The 15731-nt window shown below is 47.8% G+C and overlaps 1 protein-coding gene across 6 annotated transcripts in view; it reads right to left on the reverse strand.

The window, feature by feature from the left end:
• Positions 1 to 15731, reverse strand: part of Ttll11 (tubulin tyrosine ligase like 11) — a 243304-nt gene that overhangs the window by 82600 nt on the left and 144973 nt on the right. For 2 of the 6 annotated variants that reach the window (XM_078048137.1, XM_040286251.2), the window contains exon 1: positions 14119 to 14468. The exons of the other annotated variants lie outside the window; for them this stretch is intronic. The gene's annotated coding sequence lies outside the window, so the exon portion shown is untranslated. Of the gene's footprint in view, positions 1 to 14118; positions 14469 to 15731 lie in introns of those variants that run through there. 6 annotated transcript variants of the gene reach the window in all.

The raw sequence follows: 15731 nt of genomic DNA on the forward strand, positions 1-15731 counted from the left end.
TGGGACGGTGACCCAGTTGTGGATGATGTGATGTGATAGGACATCTACTAGGATTGTCTTCACTCTCCAGAGACACCCTTTCTTTTTTTTTTAATTAAATTTTTCAATTTATATTTGGCAGTGGAATGCATTGCAATTCTTATTGCACATATAGAGCACATTTTTTCATATTTCTGGTTGTATACAAAGTAAATTCACACCAATTTGTGTCTCCATACATGTACTTTGGATAATAATGTCCATCATATTCCACCATCATTTCTAACCCCCTGCTCCCTCCCTTCCCCCACAATTCATCTGCCCTATCTAGAGTTTTTCCATTCCTCCCATGCTCCCTCTCCCTACCCCACTATGAATCAGCCTCCTTATATCAGAGAAAACATTTGGCATTTGGTTTGGGGGGATTGGCCAACTTCACTTAGCATTATCTTCTCTAACTCCATCCATTTACCTGCAAATTCCATGATTTTATTCTCTTTTACTGATGAGTAATATTCCATTGAGTATATATGCCACATTTTTTAATCTGTTCATCTACTGAAAGGCATCTAGGTTGGTTCCACAGTTTACCTACTGTGAATTGTGCTGCTGTAAACATTGAGGTGGCTGTGAAAGACCCCCTTTTCAATGGTTCCCGTCTCCCACCTTGAGATATTACTGTTTGGCAAATGACAACCCAAACTGATGCAGCCAGTCTGTGACTAGGAGGGGACACCAAGCCTGAGGACAAAGCAACCATGCCGAGGATGGAAGAATGAGAGTGGAAAGAACCTGGTGCCACCTGATGTCATCAGGCACTAAACTCACCAACTCTAGAACTACTTTTGCTTTCAATATCTTTTTATGGGACATAATACTTTTCCTTATTATTTATGCCAAATCAAGCTGAGTAAGTATTCAGTTTCCTATAACCCAAAGCATTCCAGGTAATTCAGGAATATTCTTTGCAGTGACAAGATTATTCAAACAAATATTTTCTATTGTGTGCCAGAAGTTAACTCAAACCTCAATAAATATGCCTACATTTAAAATCTACTAGAAGTGATATTTTCACAACACTGTGAATGTATTAATGACACTGAAGTGCACACTTCAAAATCATTAAAATGGTAAAGTTTATGTTATATATATTTTACAAGAGAGAGAAAGATAACCTGCATCATCTAGTGAAGTGAGCATAAATTAGGGGGAAGAATTAATATCTCTAAATTTAAATCTCATTTCTTTATAGGAAATAAATTATACTTAAAAATCCACCAGAATTAAATTAAGCTCACATAATGGAATAATATGAAGCCATTAAGAAGACCAGTCTTCACGTCCACTCTGGACCATGATAGAATGATAACAAACATGTTCCTGCCCTAAATAGCTATAAAGCTAGACACAATTTTGAGGAAAGTGTTTTTAAACATTGGACAACAGGCAGTGCAGGTCTGTGATCCTCAAAAAAAAAAAAAAAAAAAGAAAAGAAATATCAGGTCAGCCTGTTTGCCTGGTTTTTGGACCACGGGCAGTCCACAGGCCTTGAATTGGGGACACAAGAGCAGCCAGCTCTGGGCTATGGAAGCAGAGAAGGGCATGAAGGTGTAGAGGTGGCTGGTGGGTGAAGAAGGTTTCTGGGGATGGTGCATCTCTGCAGGGATGAGTCCCATCCTTGGTGGGGTGCTGGGGAGACTGAAATCTGAAGGAGCAGCTGCTTCAGGGCACTGATCAAAGATGCAGGAAATCAGGGATGAAGCAAAATATCTGGGTGGGGTGGGGGGACTTTGCCACTAGAAGAGTTGCTCCATGTGAGTAGCACATGGCATCTGTTTTCATTCCTGGGTTTCTCCCAGATTCCAGAACAATGCCATATGCATAGGAGAAGTTTTATATTCCTTTGTTGAGTGAATGAACAAAGGGGGTCACCCACTCTGAGACTAGGGCAGCTGGCATTAAGGACAATGCAGGGGCCATCCAAGGATCCCAGATCAGGGAAGAATCTGGCTCCAGAGACTCCATGGCTGTGCCACTTGGGATGGAGAGGCACTAGGGGATAATCTAAAAATTCATTCATTTGTTCATTTTATTTGTTTTACTTATATTATTCATCTTGTTTCTCAAAAAGACAGGAAATAATAGCCAAACTTGGAAACAACTGAAGCCATCAATCATAGAATGTAGAAATAAATTGTGGTACATTCACAAGATATAATTTGGTATAATAGTGGAAATGAACGACGTCCTGCTAAACTCAACAACACAGATGAGTATCACAGCAACAGGTTGAGTGAGAGAAGCCAGCTCAAGAGAACACTGTGTGTTATTGTACAATGGTGTTTAAATGTAAAGTTCACAACCAGGCAAAAAATAACATATGGTGTCAGAAATCAGGAAGGTGTTACCTGGGGGGAGGAGGGAGAAAGGAGTGTTACGGGATTCTGGGGGACTGGTAACGTTCCACTGCTTGTCCTGAATTTGGTCATCCCAGTGTGTTTGCCCTGTGACACTCACTGAGTGGTACCTACAAATTAGACACTTTTCTCTATGAACAATATGTTCAATGAAAACATAAATCCAATTAAATTGTCACATTTCATAAAGACCTGAATTTAGACTGATGGAGAAAACAGGGGCTCATTTATTCATAAATTCAAAGTGCCCATTTTTTTGTGATTTTTAATAAAACCAAGATTAAACAGCTTTAAACATGGCAGTATACATCTCAAATACTTTAAAAAGAAATATGCACATTTTTTTGAAAAAGTATGTGATATGGGTCACAGACCAACAGGTGATTGGTGAGAGGGATGACAGAAGGCACATAAGCAGGTGATAGATAACAGGGAGATGATTGACAAAAGATAGATGATAGGTAATAGATGATACATAGGTAGGTAGACAGATTGATTAGGAATTGACAAAGTGATTTAAAATGGACCCTCAGGAAGAGCAGGGGAAGGATAAAGAGAGGAGGCTGAGGCTGAGCTAAGCACACAAGAGACACGAGATTCAAGGGCCACAGGCTGCTGGGGCAGGGGCACAAACTTGGCTCCAGGCTTCGTGCAGAGCCAATGGAAAGAGGGAAGAGGATGGACGGTGTCCACAGATGTAACCCAGAAGACGCACCAGCTGCTCAGAAGAAGTCTAGCTTCTCTGCAACTGATGCCCAAGAGAAATGTCCCCTGGGGGTGAGAGCAAGTGGCAGGGGGCAAGATGTCCTCCACAGCATCATAACAGTGATGCTAACAGCGGTGACAATGACGACAATGAGAGCTCACGTTTTAATATGACTTAATGTCTTGCCAAGTACTCTTTAAGTTCTTTACGGAGGGGATAGTGAATTTAAAATCAGTGCTCCTTACAAGGGCTCCCATTGCAGGGGAGCCCCAAAGCAGAGGCAGGAAGGGCAGCTGGATTGATGCACACAAGAGCAGAGCTCCCTGATGGTGTGGCTTGCCCCAGGGAGGTAAGCCAGCGGAGCCCCACGTCCTTCCAGGAAACACGATGGCCAGGAGGGAGCAAACCTCTGGGAGGCAAATGTTGACCTAAGCTATATTCTTTGATGGTCAAGTAAACCAAAGGTACAGCTGACATCCTTTCCTGAAGCTGAAGCACCTTCAAAGGTTTGTACTCCAAGTCTGCAGGGATGGAATCAGGTAGGATCTGTGAAGAGGCCAAGATTTCCCTCTGGAAACTTCTGCGTCTTCCCTAACACAAAGGCCCGTAGGTAAGATCATGGCCCTGGATGGATGCCATGATGGTCTCAGTCTGAGTGATATGAATAGGAGCAGTCCCCCACCGCAGAAGAGGGTTTGTTCACAAACAGAGAGGGACATCCTTCCCCACGACACAGGGCCTAGCACCCCCTTTGCCCTGACTCCTCGCTGGGGACGGTGATGGGAAGAGGGACATCTGGCCCATGTGCCAACACCTGGTTCACATCCTTATGTTTCTCAAGAGCTTTGAAATCAACAACACGTTTCTAATAATCTTTTAATTAACTAATAATGATAATCCTTGTTAGCAAAGGGATTTACAAGAGGATAAGAGGGGTTAATTTGTTTTCTTAGCGGCTCACTCGTTCTAATATTTACTGACCAGTAAAGGAGGCAGACCCTAGTGGAAGCCGCTGGCTGGAGGCAGGCGAGGAGGGAGCTTTCCTTGGGGAGCTGAGCCTGGTTTCCTGGTTTACTAGTTCCTTCTGTCCTTGATTCAACAAACATGAATTTCACACCTTTTTTGTGCCAAGAGCTATTTATAGCACCAGGCAGGTAGGCAGAGGCACCATAATGTCCTGAGGGGGCTTAGATGAAGGAGCTATTAATCCGGTGGGTGGCAGGAGTGGGGGGACAATCAGAGAGCACTTCAAGGAAGGGGTGACATCAGAGCCCTGACCTGGAAGGATCCTAAGATTTGTTTTACAAAAGAGCTCACCATAGGATTCCTCTAAGTAACAGTTTTTGTTTTTTTTTCTTCCTCATGCCTTTCAATTACCCCTGGACTGATTTACACACCCTTTTAGAAGCACAGCTGTTGTGTAAATTAAACCTCAGTAATCCCTCCCCAATGCTCAGTCCCCCTTAGGAGAAATTCTGGCACCTGCTGATTTATTTCTATGTACTTTTCCAGCACCTTGAGAATTTCAGCTTTAGGAACGGCAACTTATGAGTCGCTCCAATTGGGTGGGGAGAGTTGGGCAAAGAGAGGACGGGGGTTGAAGACAGAGGGTAGAAGAAAAGCAGATGGTGGAAAGGGGCCAGCAGCCCTGCAAGGAAGCATGTGCCAGATAAAGGGGAGTAATCCTGAGCTAAAGCTGGTCCTGGCACCACCTCACCTAGGAGGAAGAAGAGCTGAGAAATGTATAAAAACAAGCTGATGTTCTGCTTGAACCTCTCTCTAAGCCCACTGAGGACCCCAGGGAGCCCAGCGCAGCCACAGACGAGGTCCCTTTCATAGCATTTCTAGGATGATGAGATGATACCTTTCAGGAGCTACCTGGTAAGCAGTCAGCCCGCTCTAAGCCTCAGCTCTGCTCTTGAGCAAGGAGATTTCAGCAACAGGACCCTGTAGGTTGAACCCACAGAGCGGGGACCACTGTGTATCCATACTGAACAATTCACTGCTAACCCTTAGGGAGGGTCTTCTGGCTGGTGTTTCTACCTGCTGAAAATTTTTCCTGGTTTTGTTTTTCCAATACCGCCATCCCAGGATTCCCTTGCCTCTGTGTGCATTTATGCCAACTGGCCCCAGTGCTTAGTTATCACCTCAAGTGACACTGCTGAGTTTTTCATATTACATTTCTCTTGGGATTCTTGGGACCTGGGAGTTCTTGAGTTTGTGAAATGCTACTTCAACTGGTACTACCTCAGGAGCAGGCTGACCCTGGGCCAGAGGGGATATAAAAGCATGCGGTGACACTCCAGTTGCCTGGAGTCGTAGAAAGCCACTGTTTGAGAATAAGCTCAAGTTTGATACTCACTGAGCCTAAAATGGATTTTTTTCTTCCTGGAAAGTGACTCCAATTCTGGAAATCCTCTAGCTGCTCCTGCCACCGTTAAGGAAAGGTTATGGGGAAGCATGACTAGGAAGGGTCCGCCCCTGGGGTTAGCGCCTGAACAGGTCACCACCCCTCTACTGTGAGTGTGGGCTTGTCAAGTGGACACTGCTATGGCCCCTTCCTGATCATGTCCAAATAAGGTTTTTTTAGGGCAAAGCGTCAATATCTATTCTCAGTTAATGTGTGTCTCAAATCTCAAAATCCTAGGAGTTAAGTGCATAGATTTTCCAAGTCTTACAAAATGAAATATAAACAGTAAATATAAAAGCTTACATACATGGGAGCACGTTCATCCTCATTAACAACCAAAGAACATGCACACTTGCAAATCACCGGACACACCTTCAATTAGCAACTATTTGTAAGGCATCACCTAATGATTTGTGGGGGACAGACCCGGGAGGGCATTAATAGTGGCAGAGATAATAATAGTCTCAATGCTTTGGAAAAGCAAAATGAAATTTGCATAAGATTTTTATAGATATTCATTCCTTTTGACTCAGTAATTCCAGAGCTGGGTTTTATTTAAAGATGAACAAAATTGAACACCCTAGAAACGACCACCGATGGGGGCCAGTTCTGATATGACTGCATCCATTCACCAAGAATGACAGGGAAGACTGCAGAGCCAGGTGGGGAGATGTTTATGCCATAAAGTCATTTTAAAGCCAGAAGAATTCAAATTGCTTGTTTATTTCAAGGAAATGTTTAAGCCACATCTGCAGGTAGACAGGGGCTGGGGAAGCATTAAAGTTATTGGTGGAAGTTGAATTCTTTCACAATTTTAGGAAGTTTTGTCTTAGGCATGGCCATTGTCATTTTCCTCCCTCCCTTCCTCCCTCCCTCCCTTCCTTCCTTCCTTCCTTTCTTATACCAGGGATTAAATTCAGGGGCACTCAACCCCTGAGCCACATCCCCAGCCCTATTTTATATTTTATTTAGAGATAGGGTCTCATTGAGTTGCTTAGCGCCTTGCCATTGCTGAGGCTGGCTTTGAACCCATGATCCTCCTGCCTCAGCCTCCCGAGTCGAGTTGTTGGGATTACAGGCATGCACCATGGCGCCCGGCTCATTATCATTTCTTTAATGCTTACTGCTGTTTGATCCCAAACTGTAAAGGGAAGACTTTATAAGCAGGTGAAATCCTATCAAGATATCCTCCGAGCCAGGCACTGTCCTGGGTGTTTACTTCCTGAAAATTCTAGATGTTAGATGTCTCATTTACAGATGCAGTTCAGTGTGCGTGGCTACTTTGCTCACAGGGGCTCACGAAGTCACACAGGCGCCTACCTGGATCTATCTGGCTGCAGCTCAAGTTCTTTCCAACATCACAGTCCCTTCTCTGTCACTCTCTGGGAGGTGGCGCTCAGTGTTCATCCTCAGCTGAGAGGATTCCTCGTCTAACTGCAAGAGATGCAGCTGGCTTTCCACAAAACTGGTCCAGATGCCCCAACTGGAGTCCCTCCACCTTTCTCATGCACAGCACCTGGCACATATAGGAGTAATGATGCCATTGGATCTAAGGGCAGAATGCTCATTCCTTTACAAATGCCCTAACTGTGACGGTGATGGTGTGCAGCGGGGCAGGAAAAGAGGGGCACAGAACACAACCCAGGTTTGCTCCTGCTTCCTGCAATCTGTACGCTGCCCAGAGTTAGTTGTTGCTTGGTTTGTTTTAATCATAATGTTAATGAAGACTTAGGAGATATTGAGAAGCCGCGGAAAGCGGAAATGCTGGGGGGTAGGGGCAGGGCCAGGGGAGGGTTCTGTGGATGAAGAAGTCAGGAAATGAAACCAAAGCCGACAGGTGGAGAGAAGAGCTGTGAGGGAGCCTGATGAAAAGGCAGAGGTCAGAGTGAAATTGGGCACTTCCAGAAAGAGGAGAGAGAAAACAGGCCCAGGCAATTTCCTGCAGAAATACCTGTGGGGATAACAAGCATTTCTTTTTTTTTTTAACCTGAGCAAAAAAAAAAAAAAAAATCATCAAGCCCAGCTACTTTTATCAACAAAAAATTCGTTCCGGAGATTTCCTCCAGCTCGTGAGAGACATCTTAACTCTCCCTGAAATGGTCATTTGTCACAAGGGGCTAGAAGCTCACCAAAATGTCTGTAAGCAAGTTTGGGGGCTCTCTATAATAAACCAAATTGCAGAATATTGATTTTTGTTTCTTTTCAACCCGTTTTAATCCAACTATATTGTCTTATTACAAGAATGTTCTCTCATCCTGGCCAGGAGAGCAGGGCACCCTGGGCGGGAGGAGGGAGCAACAGGCGCAGCGATGGCTCCTCCCTGCTCCCCTGGCAGGCTCTGTTCACAGACCTCAGGCGCCTGCCTGCGGCATCTCAGCTCCTCCGTGACTCCTCTGAAGGGAGCACCGTGCCAAAGAGCACCACCCACAGAGGGTGTGTGCCCTTCCCTAAGGCAGAAGCTCACGGGGGGAAAATGGAAAACTGCAGCAGAGGTGGCTCCATGTCACTCAGGTGCCACCCAGAGCCCCAAGGATGCTCCCTGGCTGGGTACGTGAGGCCTCCTGCTGCCTGGCCTCCCGACTCTGCCAGCTTCTCCTGCCCACCCCACCTGCCCAGCCTCCTCCCCGTTTCATGGGTCTGGACCTTTGCTCGTGCTCATGCTGTCCCCTCTGTCTGGGACGCCACTCTCCTCTCACAAACTCCTCCTCGTTCTTCAGTGCACAGGCTCCCTCCTCAGCCAAGCTCTCAGACATGCCCAGTCTGAGAGGAGGCTTCTCCCCAGGTTTCCCTCTCCTCCCTGGGCTCTCATGCCTTTGCCTGGTCACATTACGTGTCCCCTCAGAGGCAGGATTGGGCTCTTGAATCTCTCTGAGCCTAGTCCAGTGCCTCAGACAGTCTGCTTCGGCTGGTTTGAGGAATGAATGAATGAATGGCTGGCCGCCCCCCGCTGCCCTTCCCCACACCCCACCCTTTGATCAAGAGCAGCAGGTGGGGGGGTACCGAGCCTGGCATCCAGGGCCTTAATCTCAGGATGAAAGGCGCGGGCCCGCTCTTTAGAACATAAAGCGTTCACTTTTTCCCTTCCCACTTTTCTTGTGCCACAGGAGCTCTGAAAATCTCTTCCAGGTGCTGGGTTCCTCTCAAAACGACACCAGTTTACCTATGTGAGGGCTCTGGGGTTATTTCGGCTCTCGAGGGGTCTTTTAATCTTTGGAGCCAGAAGACGAAACTGACATCCTCTTTGAAGTCCCCCTTCCCAGGCACCTGCCAGGAAGTAGCCAGGATGTTTAGATGTGAGGAGTCTTGGCTTCAGGGGGCCCAGGTCTGGGGGCCACGGCCAGGAAGGGCCCCCGGGAGGCCCTGCACTGCCCACATTCCACCCCCAGCAGGCAGGATGCCAGGGCAAAGGGTGCCGCACGCCCCCTCCCCTGGGCCTCCTGGGCTCTCTGGGCCAGTACTTTGCTTAGAATCTGAAGGTGACTCCCCCCTTGTCTTGCTCCGTGCCACATGGTTCGCTCAGGATTTATTCACATTCATCAGAAGAATTCTAAGATGGGCTCGAGAGCTGGGCATGGGTGCTGGGTAAGGATACCACAGCCAGAAGGCTCCCACAGCCCCCCAAGGGGGAGCTCTTATGGGCCTTGGCTCAGGTGGGGGTCTCAGCATAGGCAGGGGACAGCAGGTGGCACGTCTCAGGGCCGGCTGGTGGCAGAGCAGGGCTGCTGGGCCAGACAGTTGGAGCTGCTGTAACAGGGAATCATAGGCTGGGCGGCTTAGGAAGCAGGAAGTGCATTGGTCACAGGTCTGGAGTCTTGAAGTCTAGGGTCACCAGCCAGCACAGTCTGTCCTGGGGAGGGCCGTCTTCCAGGTTGACCATCTTCTTGGATGAGAAAGCTCTCTGGGGTCTCTTCTCTAAGGACAGGAATTCCACTCACGGGGCCCCACCCTCATGACCTAATCACATCTCAAAGGCCCCACATCCTCACCCATCACTTGAGGGGTTAGGATTCTGGAATTTGGGGCTCACAGACATTTAGCCTATAGCCCTTCTTCATGTCTCTGTCAGCTCACCCACACAAACGAAGAAAACAACAGCGCCTCACCCCACGGCTCTCCTGTGAAAATAAAAATGAACTGAAATGGCGCTTACAAAGCTCTTAGTGCAGCGTCTGACTCGCAGCGCACAGGGTCTGCCTATGCGGATCGTGGATGGATGGACGGGTTACTTGTATGACCACCGCATTCTCTCTCGCCCTTCTGTTTTCCCCTGGAATTTAATCTTCATGGTTACTATTTTGGTTCAACAAATATCAGCACCATGATCTTCTATAAACGGCCGCTCCCTGAACTATGATCCAGCTTTTTGGATCAGTAAATCTGAAAACATACATTTGATGGAGTTCTTATTAAGTGCCAGGCACTCCCAGGTGAAGGAAGACAGAACGGGGGGGAGGTCATTTTCCTTGCTCCCAGGAAGGTGAAAAGAATATGTAAACTGATGATTTTGAAATGAGATAGTAAGTATGACAGGAGCACAGAAAATGGACCGTGTTTTGAAGGGAGGAGAAGGCAGGGGGACTTCCGGGTGATGCTGTCCTGCACAGGACGCTGATGGGAGATAGCCAGGCCGGGAAAGGGCCTGGAGGGCGTTCAGAATAGGATGAGCAGCGGTGGTGCTGGGTTATTAGTCACAGACCTCCTCTGGTGCTCCAGTGGACCTGCCAGGTGGGCCCCAGTAGCTGTGGCTTTAGGGAGGTGGCGAGACCTGTCCTGAAGGGTCTTGGTGCTGGTGTGGATCCTCCTAGAGCAGCCAATAGTCCCCAGACCCTGGTGTGCCTAAGGAACTGGCCAGAGAGCTCGCTAAAATGTGTGTTCCAGGCTGGAGCCCAGAGACTGTGATATTAGGGGATTGGGATGTGCAACCATGTGACTTTGATGGGTGCTCCAGAAACCTCCACTTAAAGTATCACAGCAGATGATGGGGAGGGGGTGGTGGCAGAGGAGATGAGGGGCACATGGGTGAGAGACACAGATCAGGATTTCTATTTCAGAACCACCTCTTGATCAGCCCCTCCTTGGCAAAGGGGCACTACTCTTTTAGAAAACTGGATGCTATTTTGATTGACTTATTGATTGATACAGCTTTATTTGGGTGTCATTGCTATTTTTAAAAACTACACATATTTAAAATGTATGATTTGATGGGTTTAAATGTGTGTTCCCCACCCATAAGACCACCGCTACAATGATCAAGACAATAAGCTTATTGTTACCTCCAAAGGTTTCCTTCCACCGGGCGCAGTGGCACATGCTTATTATTCCAGTGGCTCAGGGGGCTGAAGCAGGAGGATCACAAGCTCAAATCCAGCCTCAGCAACTTATTGAGGACCTAAGCAACTCTATAAGACCCTGTCTCAAATTAACATACACACACACACACACACACACACACACACATAAAGGGCTGGGGATGTGGCTCAGGTAAAGTGACCAGTTCAATCCCCAGTATAAAAAAAGTTTCCTCTTGCCTTTTCTTTTTTAGTTGCTTTTTGTTTGTTTGTTTGGAAGCTATTTATTTGTAGTCATGATAGATTATTTTGACATCTTCAATTTTACGTACATACAACATACATTTGCCGCTCTAGTATAAAATGAGTCATTTCTTCTCATCTGGTTAAAATGCAATCCATAACCTCCCAGAGACCACCTTGGGGATGTTAAGCAGAGCGTGCAGTTTCTGACAACTTTGAGTACCCAAACATGGCCTTTGAACATGAAGTGAGCCCTGGACGCCTCAGAATGGTACAGGTTTTCCATAAAAGCCACGTGCCCTATTTTAGGAGAGCCAGGGGTACTGGCAGCTTCTCTCCCAGCCAAGGAATATGTATGGAAAATGGATGGATGGCAAGTTAAAATCACACACTGGTGCTAAGAAGCAGGGCCTCTGTGGGGAAGCTGAGCACATCATTCATTCTTAGGATAGACATTTTGGTTAATTTTGAGCCCCAAATGAGGGTCCTATGCAGAGTGCTCAGATGACACAGGAGAGGACTTCAAGACACTCACTACCACACAGGAGAAGGCGCCCTGGACAAGGAAGCAAGAGCCTGACTTTGAGGTCGCACGCTCTGCCCCTCTTGAGCTGTGAGACTCCAGATAGGCCACTGAGCTCCTCTGGGCACTTGTAGTGTAAGGGGTGGGTCACCATTCCTTTTGGCACTAAGGTCTTATGGTTCCATGTACAGAATGCAGACTCTAACTCACCAAGAAGACAATTACATGACTACTGTAGTCAAGAAAAGCAAATCTATGCTCCCTTTTGAAATAATTTCCGATTTTAAGTAACTAAACTTTTAAGTTATGGTGGTAAGTGGAGCAAGTGCCTGCCATCTGAAGAGTACTCCCAGGGAATGTGGCAACAGGATGCCGATAAACAGAAAAGTCACCAGATGTGAAAGCCAGAAGAGTCTTTCAAAGGCGACTCAGTCTAATTCCACTTCGGAGGAAACAGGTGCCGGGAAACCACGTCTGACCAGAGGCAGCAGCGAGGTCAGCTGTGCCCTGCGGAACCAGAAGGAAACTCCCGCTGTGATTTGCAGACTCTGGCCCCACATAAGTATTGTTTGGATGTGAAGTGTCCCCCAAAAGCTCACGTGTGAGACAATGCAAGAGGGTTTAGAGGAGAAAGGGTTGAGAGCCTTAACCCATCAGTGAATAAATCCCCTGATGGAATGAACAGAGTGGTAACGGAAGGCAGCTGGGTGTGCTGGAGGAGGTGGGCATTGGGGTGTGCCTCTGGGCTATACATGTGGTATCTGGCAAGTGGAGACCTCTCTCTGCTTTCTGATCATCATGTGAACTGCTTCCCTCCACTTCACTCTTCCGCCATGATGTTCAGCCTCACCTTGAGTCCCGAGGATTGGAGCCTGAGGTCTGTGGATTGAGACCTCTGAAACTGTGAGCCCCCAAAGAAACTTTTCTTCCTCTACAGCTGTTCTGGTCAGGTCTTTTAGACACAGCAGCGAGAAGGCTCACTAAAATCCAAGCAAAGTCAGAGCTGGGCACGAGGGCAGAGAGGGAAGCGCTAGATTCACCAAGCACGGGGCTAGGGAAGATCCTCTTCACTTGCAGAATTGGAGGCCTGAAGGGAGCCCCCCCAAAGTGATCATCTATTTGGGGAAAATACAGATCTGGCAAGTTCATTTTCTGTTACATAATTACTAAAACCAAGTCTTGCAACTTGAAACACACCATCAAATGACAAGGTTTACTGGCTGGTGACATTAATTAAATTCAATCCCATATTAGCACCAGAGAGTGCCAGCCCACACAAGTCACCTGACAAAGCACGGGTCACCCAAAGTCAGGGGGACGCAGGCTAATTCTAGGCTAAGGGTTAAAAGGGCCAGAGCTCCTAACTCCCTATATAGCAGTGTGGCTGCTGTCCCAGGTCTGCACTAAATCACCTAGTCCTGTGGTCAACAGACCTCTCTGCATCTTGACCTCTGAATCTCTAATATGGAGGTGACAGACCCACGCGTGCCTGGCAGGGGAGTTGTGAGGATAACTGGCTAATTCCCCAGCACTGAGATCCACACGTAGTAAATGCCCATTTAATGTTCTCAGTAGCAGGTGGTTAATGTTACAAGTACCCCAATCCCACACTGCCCTTCTCCCTTGTGACCGAGCTGGTCCTCAGTCCTTCACACTGGAGGTGGTAGGAGGCACTGGAGCAGGGAAGCACAGTCCATGGGTTGGATTCCATTTAATTACCGTTTCACTTTATTCTGCCATTAATTGGGAACACGGCAAGGTTCAAAGACCTAATGATTAGTATTAGCTTTCCCTGTGCAGTCAGGCCGGCTATCTTCCCACTCCACCTGGCTCAGCCATTCACTGAGAAATTGCCTGAGCGGCCGCTGTCCCATTTGTCAAACGAGGAGAGCGCTGGGTAATGATCTTCTGCGCTTGGGGCACAGAGCACACGCTAAGGGTACCAGGCTGCCCCGCAGCCCCCGAGCCCCTTCTGGGCACGCAGACCTGTCCCAGATAGAAGACCCGCGGAAGCTATGCGGCTGAAAAAGTTCAAATTGGCCGCTCTGTGACTCGAGTTCTTTTGCGGGGAGTGAGATGTTCTCAGGTGTATTTTTCCGGGACCATCCCTGCCTGCCTTTCTAAACTACATGAGATACTCAGATCCCTGTTTCCTCCCAGGAACAATGGAGATCTAAGCAACTGGGTGCATGTCCGGAGCTTGCTGTGTTGTGCAAAGCTTCACCGAGGACCCTGCTGGGGGGCCCCACCCATCATCACACAGCGCCACACCGGACACCTTTTAGGGGCCTGAGCTCTGGAGGACACCACTGTCCCACTGCACGCTCAGTAGAGAAGCTGTGCTGCCAGCCAGGTTCTTCTCTTTATCCTGCCCTATGGCTTCTCCCAGTATCTGCACACTCTGGCTTCTCTCCTCTCTGGTTCCAGGATTCACCATTAAGCCACATGATATGGGCTCCATAATAGATCGTCTCTTTCAAGGAAGACGTCCCAGAGTCCCTCACTTGGAGGTTGTGAGCCTTCCCAACCTGCACCCCCTCCCCAATACTCACCCCGAAGACTTGGGGCATCTTGTTCTATCCTTACTGCCAGCCGGTGTCCTGCGCAAGGGGCTTTGGAGTTCAGGGGGCTGTGGAGTCTAGCTGCTCTGTCACAGCCTGCGAGTTCTTGGGAGTTGCTATTCACACACTCTTCTTGGCTGCCACGCCCCTGTCCTGGGATGCAGCAAGGGGCCTGGCACAGGTGGGCACTTGAGATAGATATCTATATGACAGTTGTCATGCTCTGCATTGCACCTAAGGCTTTCATAGTTAAATATTTTGTTTCCAAGGACACTGTCTTCTTTGGAGACATATTTTCTCCTGCCTCTGCCCCCTGCTCGGTACCAACTACAGCCTGATAACTTAAGAGGCTCTCAGGATGCATTTGGATTATAGAGCCTTAGGGCAGGGTATGTTTTGGCAAACAGCCAGCCCACGCATCTCACAAATGGGAAAACCAGGTGTAGAAAGGAGCGGGGGCCGCCTGGGATCATTAGCGGCCCCGTCCCAGAGTTCCTCAACCGACAGCAGGGATAGCCTGTGCTCTCACAAAGCTTTCTTAACAGTTCAAAAAGAAAATCCCGTCAAACCTTTCACTATTCTACAGCAGGCTGATAGATCTCGATAACCCACTTTTTTTTTTTTCAAAGGAAAATCAAATAATAAGGCTAATTCCCATTGATCCTGAGGATGGGTGAGGTCGGAGTTTATACATCAAGGGGTTGGAGCTCAGAGAGAAGATAATGTACCATGAAAACAGGAAGTTTGGCAGGTACAAATCCAAGCACACACTTCAGGGACTCCCAACTACAAGAGACAGGAAAAGCAGCCTCATTAATGACAACACGCAGATGCTCCTCTTCCTGGGCTAGAGAAAAAGAAAAAAAAAAAAAAACACAGAGTAAATTAAGCCAGAGCCTGTAAAGAGGGATGTGAGGACCCTCTTAAAAATGTATGAAATCTCAGGGAAAAGATTGATCAAGTGGCTGCCTCAGCCCTGAAAACGTCGGTTAGTTTTCCCTCTCTCTTGCATCAGACAGGTGGTGATTAATATAATACAACAGACAGCAGAGGAGGTGGCACTTGTAAAATAGATACAGAGGGGAAATGATAAAGGAGGGACATAATGAGGATTTAAATCCCAAGGTAGAAATCATTATGAAATGTATTAACATGGAGCCTGCAGAGGCAGGGCACGAGAGCGGGCACAGAAGAACAGGCAGAGGGTGCTTTCCCAGGCTGCAGTGGCAACCCAGGTGGGCGAGGGAGTCCCGGGAGTGGGAGCCGACGAGTTTTCGGCAGAAGAAATTGCACGTGCAAAGGCCCAGACACAGAAGGAGGTAGTCAGGCTGGAGAGACTGACGGTGTGATGGAAAGAAGGCAGGGCGGGCGGGAGCCCAGGAAGACTCAGAGAGACCTGGACTGCTACGACTAGTAGCTACATCAGTGGCTCTCAAAGGTTCTGTCTTCAAGAATCCTTCTCACTCCTTAACAGAAACAAAAACAAAGGATTTTTGAGTGGGGCTCAGTAGTGCATGCCTGTAATCCCAGAGACTCGGGATGCTGAGGCTGGAGAATTGAGAGTTCAAAGCCAGCCTCAGCAACTTAGCAAGGCCCTAGGAAAC

The sequence above is a fragment of the Ictidomys tridecemlineatus genome, chromosome 4, assembly GCF_052094955.1.
Source record: "Ictidomys tridecemlineatus isolate mIctTri1 chromosome 4, mIctTri1.hap1, whole genome shotgun sequence".
Lineage (NCBI taxonomy): Eukaryota > Metazoa > Chordata > Mammalia > Rodentia > Sciuridae > Ictidomys > Ictidomys tridecemlineatus.